Source organism: Lupinus angustifolius, chromosome LG04 (genome assembly GCF_001865875.1).
Source record: "Lupinus angustifolius cultivar Tanjil chromosome LG04, LupAngTanjil_v1.0, whole genome shotgun sequence".
NCBI classification, from domain to species: domain Eukaryota; kingdom Viridiplantae; phylum Streptophyta; class Magnoliopsida; order Fabales; family Fabaceae; genus Lupinus; species Lupinus angustifolius.
In genome coordinates, this window is record NC_032012.1 from 24,325,124 (window position 1) to 24,342,198 (window position 17,075).

The 17,075-nt window shown below is 35.3% G+C and overlaps 5 non-coding genes across 5 annotated transcripts; all 5 read right to left on the reverse strand.

The window, feature by feature from the left end:
* On the reverse strand, positions 103-174 carry TRNAP-UGG. Its single transcript has one exon. It is a non-coding gene; the product is annotated as a tRNA-Pro (tRNA).
* On the reverse strand, positions 2,204-2,275 carry TRNAP-AGG. The gene has a single exon. It is a non-coding gene; the product is annotated as a tRNA-Pro (tRNA).
* TRNAP-AGG lies at positions 2,378-2,449 on the reverse strand. The gene has a single exon. It is a non-coding gene; the product is annotated as a tRNA-Pro (tRNA).
* Positions 4,580-4,651, reverse strand: TRNAP-UGG. The gene has a single exon. It is a non-coding gene; the product is annotated as a tRNA-Pro (tRNA).
* TRNAP-UGG lies at positions 5,720-5,791 on the reverse strand. Its single transcript has one exon. It is a non-coding gene; the product is annotated as a tRNA-Pro (tRNA).

Below are 17,075 nucleotides of genomic sequence, written 5' to 3' on the forward strand. Positions count from 1 at the left end.
TACCTGCTTATGGGAGAGTTGGTTCTTGATACTCGTAAACTTGTGGAGGAGAAGTTATAAAAGTCTGGGGCAGATCTTTGCCGAGTCATAAAAGTTTGATCAGGGGCATTCCGAGAATCGAACTCGGGACCTCTCGCACCCAAAGCGAGAATCATACCACTAGACCAAATGCCCTTGATGAAACATATAGGGCTAAGATAAAAGTAAACACAACAAGAAGCCTTAGTCCCAGTTGAGTTTTTTAATTAAAGTTGCATAAATCTATTGTTTATGCATGTGTATGATCTGCAATTTTATTATTGTTTATGCATGCTGCATGATCATCAAATGTAAAAATATCGAAATGATTAAAATAAAAAGATGATGGAGGATGAGGAGTAATGAGCGAAGACAGTATTTAATAAGTAAATAAATAAATTATAATGTCCATATTGCAGTTGAGACTTTGATAAATCTATATTTGCTGTCATACATTGTTTTTAAGATTGATATTTTTGTTAGCAGGGCTTCATGGACAAAAATTCATAGCTGTATTCCTCCTTGTTTGATTTAAATAATGCAATTGATCTAACATTATTATCTTGCGGTAGAATGTTAAGATCAACTGTTGTACTGAGACTTCAGATCATTTGCCACAATCTCAGTGTTTTGTCATATTCTTCCAAAGTTGTAGAGATATCATAATGAGACCAACTGGATAAGGGCTTCGTGGCTAGCTGTCCTTGTGCTCAATAGTGAAAAGGCCTTAATATTGCCGAAGTATGTTTTCTCACCTTGTGGTTTGCATCTCCTGTCTTTGGTAGCAGAAACAAAACTGATATTATTCCTTTCTAACTGAAATTGCAGTTCAGCTCTTTTTATCGACCATAGAGTCAATGTTCAGGTTTCACATTGTTCGTCCAATTGTATTCAATTGCAGCATCCTGATGCATTGGTGTTTAATTAAGCAAGTTAATAAAAAAAAATCCTAATGCTTATTGGCATAACCAGTTTTAACAATTTAGCTTTTCAGAATGTACTCGTACTTTTCTTTAATTAATGTGCAGGGGGCTGAAACCCCATCAATGTTTGAGAAATTTGTTGCTTCATTGATACAGTTGTTGATTGGCTTGTCAAAAATTCTAAATTGAAGAACTAAATCTCAAGTTATGCCCTACGAATCTATTTGTCTCCAGTGTTATAGACTGATATTGACCTGGCTGAAGTGACTACTATTGTTGGTGTGAGACTAGTTTTTCTATTCCTTTTAATTTCTCCTCGTTTGACTGGCTTACATGCAATCAGACAGGTGTGATTGATATGTAGGATATTTATTATTAAACTTTAATGTGTCGTAAGTGCTAATGCTACAAGTGAAATGGATTTGAATAAATAATTGTTGACAAACATTTATTTGTATTTAAGATTGATATTTTTGTGTGACAGGCACATCATGGTTACAATTCACAACCGATTTCATTATTAAAATTGAAATAATATAGTTGATCTAACAATACCGCTTCATCATAGAATGTCAAGATCAAGTGATGTAGTAAGTATTTGCTGTTGCTTGCAAACATGTGGAAGTATTGAAATCAAAGTGACTGCTAGGTGCGTGATGGCAATCTGTCTTTGTGCTGAATAGTGAAGGCTCAGATAAAGCCAGGTAATTAAGGTTGTCTCTCCATGCAACTGCTGCAAGTATTCCTTTCTTATTAAAATTGATTATGCATGCTACCTTGTCTGCAATTTTATAAGGTTGCATGAAAATGGCTAAATCTGCTTACCTGGATAGACAATTCTCAGAAATTCTTAAATGATTCCAACAGCAACTAGCTTACATAACCAACTTCCTTTCTTGGAAATGGAACTCTGGAAGAAGCTAACAATTCCTGAAACTACATTTTTTAGGTAAAGTGTCAGATTTTATTATTTATTTCTCTGGCTTTATTTATTTGTTTTGACTTTTGAGACCAATTTTGACTCACAGCACAGTCTTGAGTCTTCTATTTCATTTTTAGTTCTATTTCATGTATCACATCTTTCACCCGGAGGCATTCTGTGCAGCCACCAGATACAAATTGGTATGGTATCTCCTACAACAGTTAATAGGTCAATGTTGTCAAAATAAAAAATTCTGATTTTCATTGACATAACCAGATAAGAAATCATTAATCAAGCTTAACAACTTCCAGATCTTAAAAATACCTAATAAATATTTAATGGGGCATTCCGAGAATTGAACTCGGGACCTCTCGCACCCTAAGCGAGAATCATACCACTAGACCAAATGCCCATGTTGAGAAGTGTTATGCTGGGTCAATTTAACTCATGTTATTTTCTGATTAAAGTTCTTTATCAGATTCCAGATCTTAAAAATACCTAATAAAAAATAAAAGGGGCATTCCGAGAATTGAACTCGGGACCTCTCGCACCCTAAGCGAGAATCATACCACTAGACCAAATGCCCGGGTTGAGATAGCTAAGGCTGAATTACTTATAAATCATATTGTTTAGTTCTGACTAAAGTTGTTTACGCATGTTGCATGATCTGTAGTTTTCGAATTGTTTATATATGCTACATGACGTGTCAATTAATCTTAATCTGTCTGCAACTACTGACGTGGTTGGTTTTAAAATTCAAATCATTCCGTGTCAATTAATTTGTAGCTTCTAATTTATGACCATCTTATGCTTCACTGTACTTAAGCAGCGTACTAGTTAGTGATTGATGTAAATCAAGGGGGTGACCTATGATTTATGTGTTGAAAGTAATTCAAAACTTTCTGTTTTAGTGCCAAGAGTAACTAACTTTCTGTTTTTAGTAAGTCTAGTTAGTTTTATCTGTTTTTCTTGTTAACCATTGTCCTATAAATAGCAATGTAATTTTCCTTTGTAATTCAATGAAAAGTGCATAAGTGTTAAGTGCAATACACTTGCACATTTTGATAAGTTCCTCTGCTATACTTCTTTCCCTCCTACAATCAATTCGGTTCTGCATTCTCTTCTTCTTTTCTTTTACAAAATTCTTCTCCTGTTTGCAAAGTAACAAAAGTTCACAAGGTTCCCAACAGGAGGACATTTATGTCCTTAGGTCACTTTCTACTTAGGTTTATTTTATTTTCATTTATTCAAATAAATGAGATTGCATTCTCATGTAGTCTTAGGTTTATTTTTATTCAAGTATTTTAGTATTTCATTCACGTAATATGCATTGGGATTTATTTGTAACATGGTCCATATTTCGTGACCAAGTAGTTCACCTATGTTCAAGAGTAAGCTTGTCACGTGGCATTTGAAGCTATAGTCATAAAATTCAAATGACATAAATCAAATCTTCTCCAACCAACATTGAGGATTCGGTTAGGGAGAAGATAGATTATTTATGGCCTTAGGGATGACACGACTATAATCAAGGAAATTAGATTGTAAAATTGTTATTCAACTTGCTTGATGATAAATTCGGTTGCTTGAAAATAGATATAATTTGGCAAAGGACTTGGTTCACTATCTTATCTTCTCCAAATTGTGGGGATTTTGAAATCAAAAGAGGCTTGTGAATCTTCAAATAGATCAAGACTTGGTCAAGGCATCAACAACTCAGCCAACAAATATCTCAACAAAATTACAATATTTAAGATCTTATTTACTTGATTTAAATAGGAATTACATTATTATTTTATATTTATTTTTAGCCTAATTTTTAATTAGGATTTTCTATTATGCAAGTTAATTAGGACTTAGTCTTTTATTTCAGTTCAAGACATTTAGATTGCCTATTTATGTAATTGAATTGTCATTAATGAAGTTGAATTTTGAGTAAATTTGAATTGTTTTAGTTGAGAGCACTTCTCCTAAACCTAGGTTGGCCGTGGCCACCATTATTGTTCTCATCAAGCGTGGTGAACTCCATAACTTATCAAACAGTCTTGCTTGTGGCGCTTCTCCCCTTCAATTCTTTTCCACCTTCAACCTTAACCTACAACTCATGCAACCTGCCTCACGCACAAAACAAACCCTAATTTCACAAAACTGAATTTGGACTCCAAAAGTCCTAAAGTATCAAGCTAAACGATCTTTAATTCTAAGGCAGCCCCCTAAAGGTTGTCATCACTAACTACTAAGTAATGCATTTTAATCTGTCTACACCTACTGATTTGGTTGATCTCAAATGGTTTCACGTAAAGTAATTTATTTTTGGTGTTAATGCTAAGTAACTTATTTTAATCGGTCTGCGCCTGTTGCCAATGTGGTTGATTCCCACAATTTAGCTTTACAGAAAGTACTGGTACTTTCTATCATTAATGTTGTTTCACATGCACAGGGGGCTGAAATCTATTGATGTTAGAGAAGTTTGTTGCTCCATGATCTCATTCTCATGTGACAACTCCACCAACATCAATACACATTGATTTATTTGTTAAACATTCAAAACCCAAGCAACGGCTAATCAGAAGATATTGAAATCAAAGTAATGCTTAGTGCAACATGAAAGGCTGTCTTTCCTGTATTCAATACACAACATCTGCAAGTATTCCTTTCTTTGCTGAGTCGACAAAACACTCATGCTGATGATAAATGCAAAATATAACCGAGATTAGGGGCATTCCGAGAATCGAACTCGGGACCTCTCGCACCCAAAGCGAGAATCATACCACTAGACCAAATGCCCTTGTTGAAACAAGAAGGGGTAAGTCATAATTCTAATTATTTAAATGTTTAAAATTGTTTATGAATGGTATAAGTTCTGACGTTTTAAAATTGTTTATGCATGTATATGATCTGCAGTTTTATTATTGTTTATTCATGCTGCATAATCTATGTCCTTTCACAAAAATGGATCACTTGATGAAGCTACCAATTCATGAAGCTAATACTTTTTGTCATAACCAGTTAATATGTCAAGTATGTCAGCTTCCGGAACTTCAAAATAACCGAAACATGAGGATTCTAAGAATCGAACTTGTGACATTGCACCGAAAAAGAGAATACCAGTTGACCAAATGCCCATGTGAAATTAACCAGAGCTGTTAAACCTATATGTAGTGGTTCTTTCTTATTGAAATCATTTATGCATGGTACATGGTCTACAGGTTTTATTATTATTATTAAGGTTGCATGAAAGTGACAAGACCTAATTACCTGAGCTGGATATACAATTGTCTGATGTTCTTCAACGTTTCCAACAGTATGTCCCTGCACGACTTATGCATGTTCTTCATGAAAATGGAACATGGGGTGATGCTAACAATTCCTGGAAGTAAAAAATTTTCGGTAAGGTGTCGAAGACGAGTTCATTTATTTATTACTCTGGCTTAATTTTTTATTTTTTGTTTCAAGACCAATTTTGACTCTAAACATAGTCTTCTATTTCATTTTCGGTGCTAACTGCTAAGCTGTCACTTAGTGCTGAAAAACTCCAATTTCAATTTTCATGTTTCACATCTTTCAACCTAAGGCAATCCATGCAACCCCTATCGAAGTGAGAATCATACCACTACACCAAATGCCTACTTTGAAAGAACTGAGGCTAATTCATTTCCGTATCTAGTTTTTTCATATCAAAAGTGTTTATGCATGAGGTATGATATGCAGTTTAAAAATTATTTATGCATGTGCCATGATATGCAGTTTTAAACTAGTTTATGTAGTTTCAGGTATTGGTGAAGAGTTAATGACAGCATTAATTGATTTATTTCAAACAATAAATTAATAATGGAGAAATTGAAAAATGAAATTAGGGGCATTCCGAGAATCGAACTCGGGACCTCTCGCACCCAAAGCGAGAATCATACCACTAGACCAAATGCCCTTGTTACTGGCAATTGGTAAGTGAAAAACTATTTCCTTTTATGACCGTGGTTTATGCATGCTGATGATCTGAAGCTGTAGAATTGTTTATGCATGTTTGTGATATGCAGTGCCACTATTTTTCATTCATGCCGCATGATATTGACATGGAAGGCCATAAAGTTTCTTTTATTAAAATTGTTTATGCATGTAGCATGAATCATGATCTGAAATTTTAAAATTGATTATTATTAGAATATCTCAAGCCTCAATATTCACTTTAGCATTTTTGTTTAGCTTTGTGAATCTGTTAGGATTTCTGTTTGTGAATCAGTTAGTTAGTAGCTTATCAAACTCTCTCTATTGCAATTGTATATAAAGGAATCTTCATTCTCTCTGTTCTTCCTTTTTCACTATCAAAGATTTCTTCTCTTCTGTTTTCACTTCTTACATGGTATCACGCCATGGCCACCACTACCAAAACTGAAAATGTTCGATCCTCTCCGCCTCTTTCTCCTTTTGTTGCCTCACCGCTTCAAGCGGTGTCTTCTCCTCTTGTTCTCCCTCTTCCATCGGTAAAATTGACGGAGAAGAACTATTAGTGCGGCGGCACTTCATGCTTGCAACCTTAACTTCAAATCGGGTGAATCGGTTTGTCTTAGGAACTGAAAATCCTCACAGATTTTTAAGTGATCATGATAGACTCATCAATTGTGTCAATTCCGAGTATCTTCGCTGGGAAGAAGTGGATGAGACAGTTTTCTCGTGGATTCTGATTTCTTTGACAAAAGGTCTCCAACCTCGTGTTGTTGGATGTAGGCACTCATGGCAACTTTGGGAGGAACTTGACTCCTATTGCAATTCTCAAACAAAAGCAAGAAGTAGGCAATTACGTTCTTAGCTTCGATATATTTCTCAGGGATCCAGTTCCATTTCTGAATATTTCACAACCATCAAGGGACTTGTGGATGCTTTGATTTACATTGGAACACCAATTTCCACCGCTGAGTACATTGACTACATTCTTGATGGCTTAAATGAAGAGTATCAGCCAGTTATTACTTCGATTGAGAGTCAATTGGATCTACCCTCAGTTCATAATCTTGAATCGTTTTTACTCACTTTCGAGTCTCGACTTGAGAAGAAAAAAAGTAAGGCTTTATCTGATGCTCTCTCTGCGAATGTAGCGTTTAATTCTTCTTCACCGCCTTCTTCGAAGCCAATAAATTCTTTCTCGCGACCTTCGCACATATCGCATTCTTCGTCCTCATATCTTCCATTCAGAGTTGATTCGCAACCTCAAGGCTATGCTAGTGGTTATGGAGGTTTTAGTAACTATAGAGGAAATCGTGGAGGTCGTTGTGGAGGTAGAAGTAGAGGAGGAAGAGGTTTTGGTCGCTCCTCGTTGGCGTTTTGCATCTATTGTAATCGACTTGGACATGATGTGGTTGCCTGTTACTATGCATCACCAAACTTCGGTGCAAATTACTCGCCCCCTCCCTATCCGTCAGCAACAAAATTACTTTCCCAATTTTAATGGGCCTCACACTCATTACCTAGCTCATTTCCTTCTAGAGTACCATGGAGACTTCTACTCTAGTCAGATTTTACCCCATTCCTTCAATGAAGACTCTCTGCTTGGACCTCCTCTACATTATAATTCAAGACATCAAGTTCCTCACTATGCCATGACAGCTTCAGCTCCTCACAAAGTTACTCCCCCAGTGAAGAACGTGAAGCAGGTTACATGGTATCCTGACTCTGGGGCAACGAATCACTTGACAACTAATCCTAAATTGGTGCATGAACTAGTTGAGACCTTTGCTCATGACCAGATTTATATGGGTAATGGAAAGGGTATCCATATTCAATCTATTTGGAAACTCTCTTTTTACATCATCTTCTAGTTCGAACATTTCATTTAAATTAAATAATATTCTTCTTGTTCCTTCTATCACCAAGAATCTCTTAAGTGTGTCACAATTTGCAAAATATAATTGTTACTTCTTTGAATTTCATCCTAATGTTTGCTATGTGAAATCATAGGATTCTAATCAAATTTTACTCAGAGGTTTCGTCACCAAGGAAGGACTCTATGCTTTCCATGGTGCTCTTCCCAAATCTATGTCTTACTGTTTTGTAGCTTCGATGGTTTGTCATGAGCCTAACTCACCCACTTGTAATAAATCTAGTTCTGGTATGTGTAATGAGCCTAGTACTCACACTTTTGTTTTTTTTTATTTGGCACAATAGATTAGGTCATCCTCATGAAACTGTTGTTAAAATTGTTTTGGTTGATTGTAAGATTTCCCACAATAATAAATATGTGTTTGATTTTTGTTCATCTTGTTGTGTTGGTAAATCACATAGACTTCATTCCCCTACTTCATTTACTGTGTATAATGCTTCATTTGATTTAGTCTATGTTGACCTATGGGGTCCTGCTCATGTTTACTCAGGAACAAGATTTCGATATTACTTTTCCATTGTTGATGCTTTTACTAAGCATGCATGGATATTTCTTCTCAAACTGAAATCTGAAACTCTTTCACTATTTCATTACTTTTTAGACTATGTTCAAACACAATTCAATGTCACAATTAAATCTGTCCAAAGTGACTATGGGGGTTAGTTTAGACCATTCACATATTTTCTTAAACGTCGTGGTATTGTTCATAGAATTTCATGTCCTCATACACACCATCAACATGGCACTGTAGAGAGAAAATCTAGACATATTGTAGAAATTGGTCTCACCTTACTTGCACATTCTCATCTTCCTCTAACCTTTTGGGACCATGTTTTTACTACAACAGTTTTTCTAATTAACAGATTACCCTATGTTACACTTAACCAAAGATCACCTCATCAACTTCTTTTTGGCAAAACACCAGACTACACTATGTTCAAAGTTTTCGATTGTGCTTGCTATCCTCTGCTTAGACCTTATAATAAGCACAAACTTTATCCAAGAAGCTCAGAATGTGTATTTTTAGGATACTCTTCTAGTCATAAGGGATACAAGTGTATGTCCACTGATGGAAAAGTTTACATCACAAAGGATATTATATTCAATGACTATGTTTTTCCATTTGTCTCCAAAAGCGAAAATTCTCCTTCATCTGTCACCAATTCATGTCCTACTCCTCTAAATGATTTTCATATATCTCATGTGATGTCTCATAAAAATACCTCTACTGCACACCCTTCCATTCCCATCAATAATTCTCCTTCCACTACTCATAATGACAATAATGTCTCTTCATCATCACCACCTTCACACCAAAATGATGCATCTTCTTCTCTACTTTCCATTACACCTTCTTCACCTTTGTTACCTCTGATGTCACATCATATTCCTATTACTTCTCATCATATGCAGACAATGTCAAAATCTGGAATCTTCAAACCCAAATATCCTAGTGTTCATCTTGTTGAGTGTGAACCAACAAGTGCCAAGGCTGCTTTAGCCAATCCTGATTGGCAGAAGGCAATGCATGCCGAAAAGGATGCACTTATGGCATTAGAACTTGGTCTTTAACGACTCTACCTCCTCACAAGCAAGAAATTTGGTGCAAATGGGTCTTTCGAATCAAAGAAAATCCAGATGGCACAATCAACAAATATAAGGCAAGACTTGTTGCTAAGGGGTTTCATCAAAATCAAGGGGTAGATTACAATGAAACTTTTTCCACAGTTGTAAAATCAATTACCATTAGGATTCTCCTCACTCTTGTTGTTTCTCATCATTGGAAGCTTGAACAACTTGACGTCAATAATGCCTTCTTAAATGGCACTCTAGATGAAGAAGTATATATGACTCAACCTCTAGGATTCCAACATCATGACAAAACTCTAGTTTGCAAGTTGCATAAGGCCATCTATGGGCTAAAGCAGGCCCCAAGATAATGGTTTGAGAAGTTAAAGAGTTCTTTGCTTAAACTTGGATTCCAAGTTAGCAAGTGTGATAACTCTCTCTTCATCCATACATTTGTGACCTATCAACTTTATATTCTATTGTATGTTGATGACATAATAGTTGTTGGATCATCCTCTTCTTATGTTCATAAATTGATCAAGGATCTCAGTTTAACTTTTGCTCTGAAGCAACTTGGCCCTCTAGACTATTTTCTTGGCATTGAAGTTAAACACAAGCAGAATGGGTCCTTATTTCTTTCCCAAACCAAGTATGTTAGGGATTTGTTAGAAAGAGCAAACCTCACTACCTCAAAACCTTTGCCTACTCCAATGGCTAGCAACTGCAAACTCACTAAACATGGTACTGATTTCTTTGAAGATCCTACTTTTTATAGGTCCATTGTTGGTGCACTTCAGTATGTCACGGTTACTAGACCTGACATTACCTATTATGTGAATAAAGTGTGTCAATTCCTGGAAAAACCTTTAAACTCACATTGGACAATTGTAAAGAGAATTATTAGGTATTTGCAGGGTACTCAAACTATGGGTTTGACTGTCAAGTATGCTAAAACAGTCACAGTTTTACCAATTGTAGCCTTTTGTGATGCAGATTGGGCATCAGACATTGATGATAGGAAATCAACATCTGATGCTTGTCTATATTTGGGTCCTAATATAGTCACTTGGTGGTCAAAGAAACAACATACAATATCAAGATCAAGCATTGAAGCTGAGTATAGAAGTCTAGCCTTAGCTTCCCAAGAAATTATATGGATTGAATCCTTGCTTAAAGAGCTTCAAGTTCCTCATCAAATACCTGTCATGTTCTGTGACAACTTAAGCACGGTTGCAATGTCACACAATCTAGTTTTGTACAGTAGAACTAAGCATATTGAATTGGACCTATATTTTGTTAGGGGCAAAATATAAAACAATAATCTAACTGTCAAGCACATTCCATCAGAATTTCAAATTGCTGACATTCTAACAAAACCTTTGCCTAACACTCAGTTTATCACTCTCAGAAACCAACTCAGAGTTCAAGACTGCAACACAGAAATTTGATTAGTTTGTCCATCTTGGAGCAGCCTTGAATTCAGGGGGGGGTATATTAGAATATCTCAAGCCTCAATATTCAATTTAGCTTTTCTATTTAGCTTTGTGAATCTGTTAGGAATTCTATTTGTGAATCAGTTACTTAGTTTTTTATCAAACTTTCTCTATTGCAATTGTATATAAAGGGATCTACTCCCCCTTGTTCAATAACAATCATAAATTTAGAATTCAGTTTTATCTTCATTCTCTATGTTCTTCCTTTTTCTCTATCAAAGATTTCTTATCCTCTATTTTCAGTTCTTATAATTATGCATGTGTATGATATGGAGTTTCATTATTGTTTATTCAGGCTGCTAGATCTTCACATGTATAAATATTGAAATGGCTAAAATAACAAGATGATGACGGATGAGACGAGTAATTAGTGAAGAAAGTGTTTAATAAATAATCCAACATGTCAAAATTGCAATTTAATGTAACATAATTGATATTTTGGCATATCTACATCATACATTCGATTTTAATATTAACATTTTTGCTTGCGTAGGCTTCATGGGAAACAATTCACGACCATCTTCCTCCTTGTTCAATTTGAAACAATATAAAGCACCTAACAATATCATCTCGTCATATAATGTAGACTGTAGAGATCGGGTGGTGAACTGAGACTAACATCATGTGCCACAATCTCAATGCTTTAACTTATTCTCACAAACTTGTAGAGATACGGACCTCAAAGCAATTGGCTAAGTGCCTCGAACCTAGCTGATTTTGTCCTCAACATTGAAGGATGGTAATAACTAGTTCAGCCTGTGATTTGCATATTCTCTTGTTCTTTGTAGTAGAAATGCAACTGTAGATATTCTTTTGTGGCTGAAAATGCAGTTCAGATCATTGCGGAATAGTGACAAAACACTCGTGATAATAGGTATGCAGCTTATTCTTTTCACTGACTGAGAATTTAGTTTCAGGTCCTTGTGAAGATTCAATGATAAAAATATTGGAGCCAAAACTCACTCAACAAAATACTATCAAAAGCAAGATGAAGACAACATTGCCCAAGGAAAAATGAGTTTGGATCCTCTCCATTACAGGAGAGGCTAGTGATAGATAGAGATTGTGACATGTGTCTCAATATAAATCAATGGTCTAGATTTAAAATGAAAATTAATTTATAAAAAAAATAAAAGAGATTTAGTAGTGTAGATAAGGAAGGAGAATCTCCAACCTCTCTCTCCTCCTTTAACCTCACCTCTCTCCTCCTCTTTCAACCACCACTCTCTCCACCTCCTCCTTCAACCACCATGGACACAACCTTTATTCTCAGTCGCATATTCTATGAGCAAAGGATTTCCACTTGCCATCAATAACGATACTTGCAAACAGTGGCATAAGGGTTATCGCCAAAATGGGGCCATGGTAGATTTGAGCTAGCAATGAGAGTTTCTCTACTAACTTGATGGTTCTGTTTTTCTAACGGTGGCATCTGTGGTGCTTGAAGGAGAGAGAGGTTGGAGATCCTCCTTCCTTATCTACATTGTTGTTGGATCTGTTTTTTTATAAATTAATTCTCATTTTAAAATCTAAACCAATGATTTATTTTGGGACACATGTCACAATCTCTATGTATCATTAGCCTCTCCTGTAATCGAGAAGATCCAGACTCAGGAAAACATGTGACATGACCTGTAACATGGCCTAACGCCCATCTCATGGCTAAGACACAATGCATCAAACTCGGCAAGGAACACTCGGCTTAGCAACATCAGATTCACTAGTCCATTGGGCGCATGATACACAAGCCTTTTGATCACATGGGCAATTACTTGATATTTTAGAATATGGTCAACTATGAGTTAGTTAAAGTTAGTTAGGCACCTTTTGATTTAGTTTTTCTGTTTCTAAAGTAGTTAGCTTGCTTCTCAAGCAAGGTCAAAACTTTTGTATATAAGGAGCACTTTGGCTACCTTGAAGAATAAGAAATGAAGTTTATTCAATCTCAATTTGCAATATGGTATGAGAGCCTTCATCTTGAAGGTTTTGTTTACCCAAGTGATACAACTTCATCATCAAACTCCTCTAGTCTAGAATCTGACTAAGACTAGCACACACACAAAAACTGAACAAGAAACATGGCACTAGATTTAGCAGAAGCAGAACAACAGTTGCAGTTGGCATCAGGCTACAATGATATCCAGAATCCATACTTTCTCCATCCAGGAGAGAACCCAGGATCGACTCTTATTACTTTACCATTAGAAGGCAGTAACTATCACACATGGAGCAAGTCTATGAGGAGGGTCTTGCTTTCCAAGAACAAGTTCAAATTCGTGGATGGCACCATCACACAACCACCCATCTCAGACCCAACATATGATATATGGGAAAGGTGTAATACCATGGTGATCTCGTGGATCACAAGGTGTTTATCTGCATAAATTGCAAAAAAAGTACTATACATATTGTCGCGTCCCAATTTTCGGCTACGCGACCTCTCGAGTCGCCACTACATTTTTTACTGTCAAAAATGTAGAAAAATCTTTTTTAGCCCAATTACCTTGGGCTTTTTGGATTTTTGATATCCAGGTTCGGAAGTCGGTTACAGGGTAGGGAAGGTATTAGCACCCCACTCGCCCGCCTTAAGCGGTACCCTATACTAAACTACATGGATTACTATATTTTTTATTTGTTGTTATTATTATTTTATTCAATTGTGTGATTAATTAATTAATTTTTATGAAGAAAAAAATTGTTTTTATTATTGTGCCTGGCAAGAATGACCCCGGTCCTACGTATCCCTATTAAGGGAATCAAGGCTTACGTAGTTCTTTAAGTAGAAAAAGGATTGTTGGTTGGATTAATTTTAATAAAAATATAAGTTAAATCTCGACTAACGATCCTATAATACAAGTGAAGTACATCCCATATGTCCGATACCGCACTTTGTACTAAGGGTTAGTTAAGATCTTAACATGTTTATGAACAAAAGATTTTTGATTCGTTGGTGAATTAGTCATGGTGATCATTAAGTTGATGAAGTGCAGCCCATATGTCCGACACCGCATCATATCTTAAAACTAGAGTGATTATCGTCTTAGTATTTATAATGACTCTATCATAAAAAAAATGTAGTAGTTATTTTAAGGATATTGATTAGAATTCAAAAGGTAATTCTATTTTGTGTTCATTGTATTTTGTGTTTGGGCTTCCTCTAACATTGCATATATTAAAATTTGGATACTCATTAACATGAATAGAATTAAAAAAACAAATATTAAGTGACATGACATCAACATAACATGTTCTATTATAGAAATGAAATTAATTAAGTCGTAAACACATGAATACAATTCTCACCATGTAATAGAATTGAGTGATTTTATTATATATATTTACTTATTATTCTTAGCCTTTGAATAGCAAAAGTAAAGGTTCGTTGTAAAAATGGTGAAAAAAACAACAATGAAATTTGATTACAATGATAAGTCCAGTTAATTTTTATATTCACACCTTATGTTCATGAAATTTTAATTGCCTACCCATAATTAATTTTTTATTATTATATGATAATTAAAATTTTCATGATATAATAATTTAGCGTATATAATATAACATGGTGATATCAGTGCAAATAATATACAGCTAAAATGCAAACCTGATAAGCAATGAATAGAATATTGAGCAAAACGAGAAACACTGTGGCGGGAAGAGATTGTTGTGCAGTGAGACCGAGACGTATTTCGTCCCGCGATTGGCTGCTTTTTGTGGTCAACTCACGGATGGAGGAAGTATGCAGATCTAACGGCTAGGGATCGAGGATGCACGGATAAACGATGAACCCACCCACACACGATTGATTCTCACAGCAATTTTTTTTTTTTTCGTAGAACACGTTTGGCAGGGCTTTGGTAGCTTTTTTTTCGGATGTTTTGGCAGGGTTTCAATAATACTTTTTGTCTCCTCTTCTCCTCTTCCTAACCCACTATTTATAGGGAAAAAATAGCCCAACCGAAATCCCTAAAGATTTGTCTACCTCTTTAATTTTTCATAAATCAAATATTCTTTTTTTTTAAATCCAATCAAATTGATTTGATTTCCATTAACCAGGATATTTGAAAAATTGATTTCAAATATGGAATTTGAATTTCAAATCTGAAATTTGAATTCAAATTTGAAATTAGAATCTTTTGAAAATCTTTTTTGATTTTTTATTTTTTTGTTTATCCAAAAAATCAATAAATACTTAAGAGAAAATAATCCTCTTTTTAATTTTTTTATTATTTTTTTGAAAGTCGAAAATTAATTTATTATTATTATGGCACCCAATTGTGTTTTTAAGCATGATATCTTATTTAAATGCTAAACAAATCCGAAATTTGGTTTTAAAATCTTTCACCATCTTCCACTTATTGAATGATATTTCAAATTTTTTTAAGAAGAAAACATTTTTTTTATTTTTATTTTTATTCTTTTTGTTTTGGAAGATGTCATGTGGGCCTATGGTGGCCCAAACAACATTTATTTGAAAAATTGTTTTTTAGGGTTAGACTTTATTTGTATTTTCTTGAAATGTAAAACTTATTATTTGGAAACGAATTAGGCTTTTTCTGGGCCGAACAAAGATGAGTGTTCACACATATCAATAATGCTCAAGAATTATGGGAAGATTTAAGAGAAAGATTCACAAAGGCAGACCATTTCAGATTCTCAGACCCGTTGCAAGATCTACACTCTGTAAGGTAAGGAGAAAGGAGTGTATCAAGATTTCATATAGATATCAAGACTCTTTAGGAAGATCTTGAGTCATTAAAGCCCATACCACCCTGTGTTTGTGAGAACAAATGCAAGTGTGGATCTATCAAGGCAGTCAAAGATCAATGTGAAGCATAATATGTAGTCTGCTTCTTAAAGGGGCTTAATGATGAATTCAGCACCACGAGAGCCCAAATACTTCTCATGGAACTACTACCTACAATGAACAAGGTGTTTTCCCTTGTGTTATAGCAAGAAAGGCAAGTTAGTGGAACTAGTATAACCAATTTTAAAGTATTCTTCAACTTCACCAATGAAAACAAGCCAGGTAGGATTGAAAGTAGCCAACCATGGAAACCAAGAATTCCTACACAAAGGGGTAACTTCACACAAGGAATAGGAAGAAGTACAGGAAGAGGATATTTTTATGGAAACTAGAGAGGAAATGGAGTAAAGGTATGCACCTTCTGTGGAAGAGAAAGACACACAATAGAGACATGTTACTTTAAGCATGGATGTCCACCAAATCCATCACAAGGCAAAGGAAGACAAGGGGCTGGATCAATCAATATGACAACAACATCTAATGAGACCTCTAATAAGGAGATAAAGGCTCAATCAGAAGCTGAGAACTCAAGAAATTCAAGGTTCAACTTTGGAGCTGAGCAATATGAGCAACTAACAACTCTTCTCAAAAGCATTGGAACAGGTAAGGAACATGTTGTCAACCAGTTAAGCATCATGACCAAGATTGACACACCTGGTGCTCAGGATAAAGGCAACCAAGACATCTCAGGTATCCATTCCTTCTGGATATTAGACACGACGGCCATTGACCATGTGTGCCCTCACATATCCTTCTTTGCAACCTTTAAACATATAAGGCCCATAACAATCAATATGCCAAACAACACCACCACCACAGCATGCATTTCTGGCACCATTATGATTTCTGATTCCTTTACCTTGCATAATGTTCTCTATGTTCCTGATTTTAAGTTCAACCTTATATCGATACACAAGCTTACCGATGACTTACATTGTAAACTAATATTTGATGATTCTAATTGCTATATCCAGGATATAATTACCTTTAGGATGATTGGACATGTTGAAGTCATAAATGGATTATATATGCTTAGGAAGAACATTAGAAATAGGGAGTCATAAGGTGGTCTGATGGTGAAGAGGGTGGTCGTAAGGAATGGAGGGCAGGAGGTTGTGGGTTCGAGTCTCACCATCAACAAATAAGGGAGTTATAAGGTGGTTAGATGGTAGGGTGTAGGAGGTTGAGGGTGGAGTCTCGCCCACAACAAAATACTAACATACTAACTACTAACAACTAACAATTGCCGATAAAAAAAACATTAGAAATAGGGAGTTATAAGGTGAATAGAACCCTGCATATCTTTAATCTTGTTCATATGTATATATGGTCACAAATACTTCCTTACAGTTGTGGATGATCATAGTAGAAATACTTGGCTGTTTTTAATGAATTCTAAAGGTGAGGCCAAAATTCTTATGCCAAATTTTGTGCAGTTTATACATACTCAATTTGACAAGGTTATTAAAAT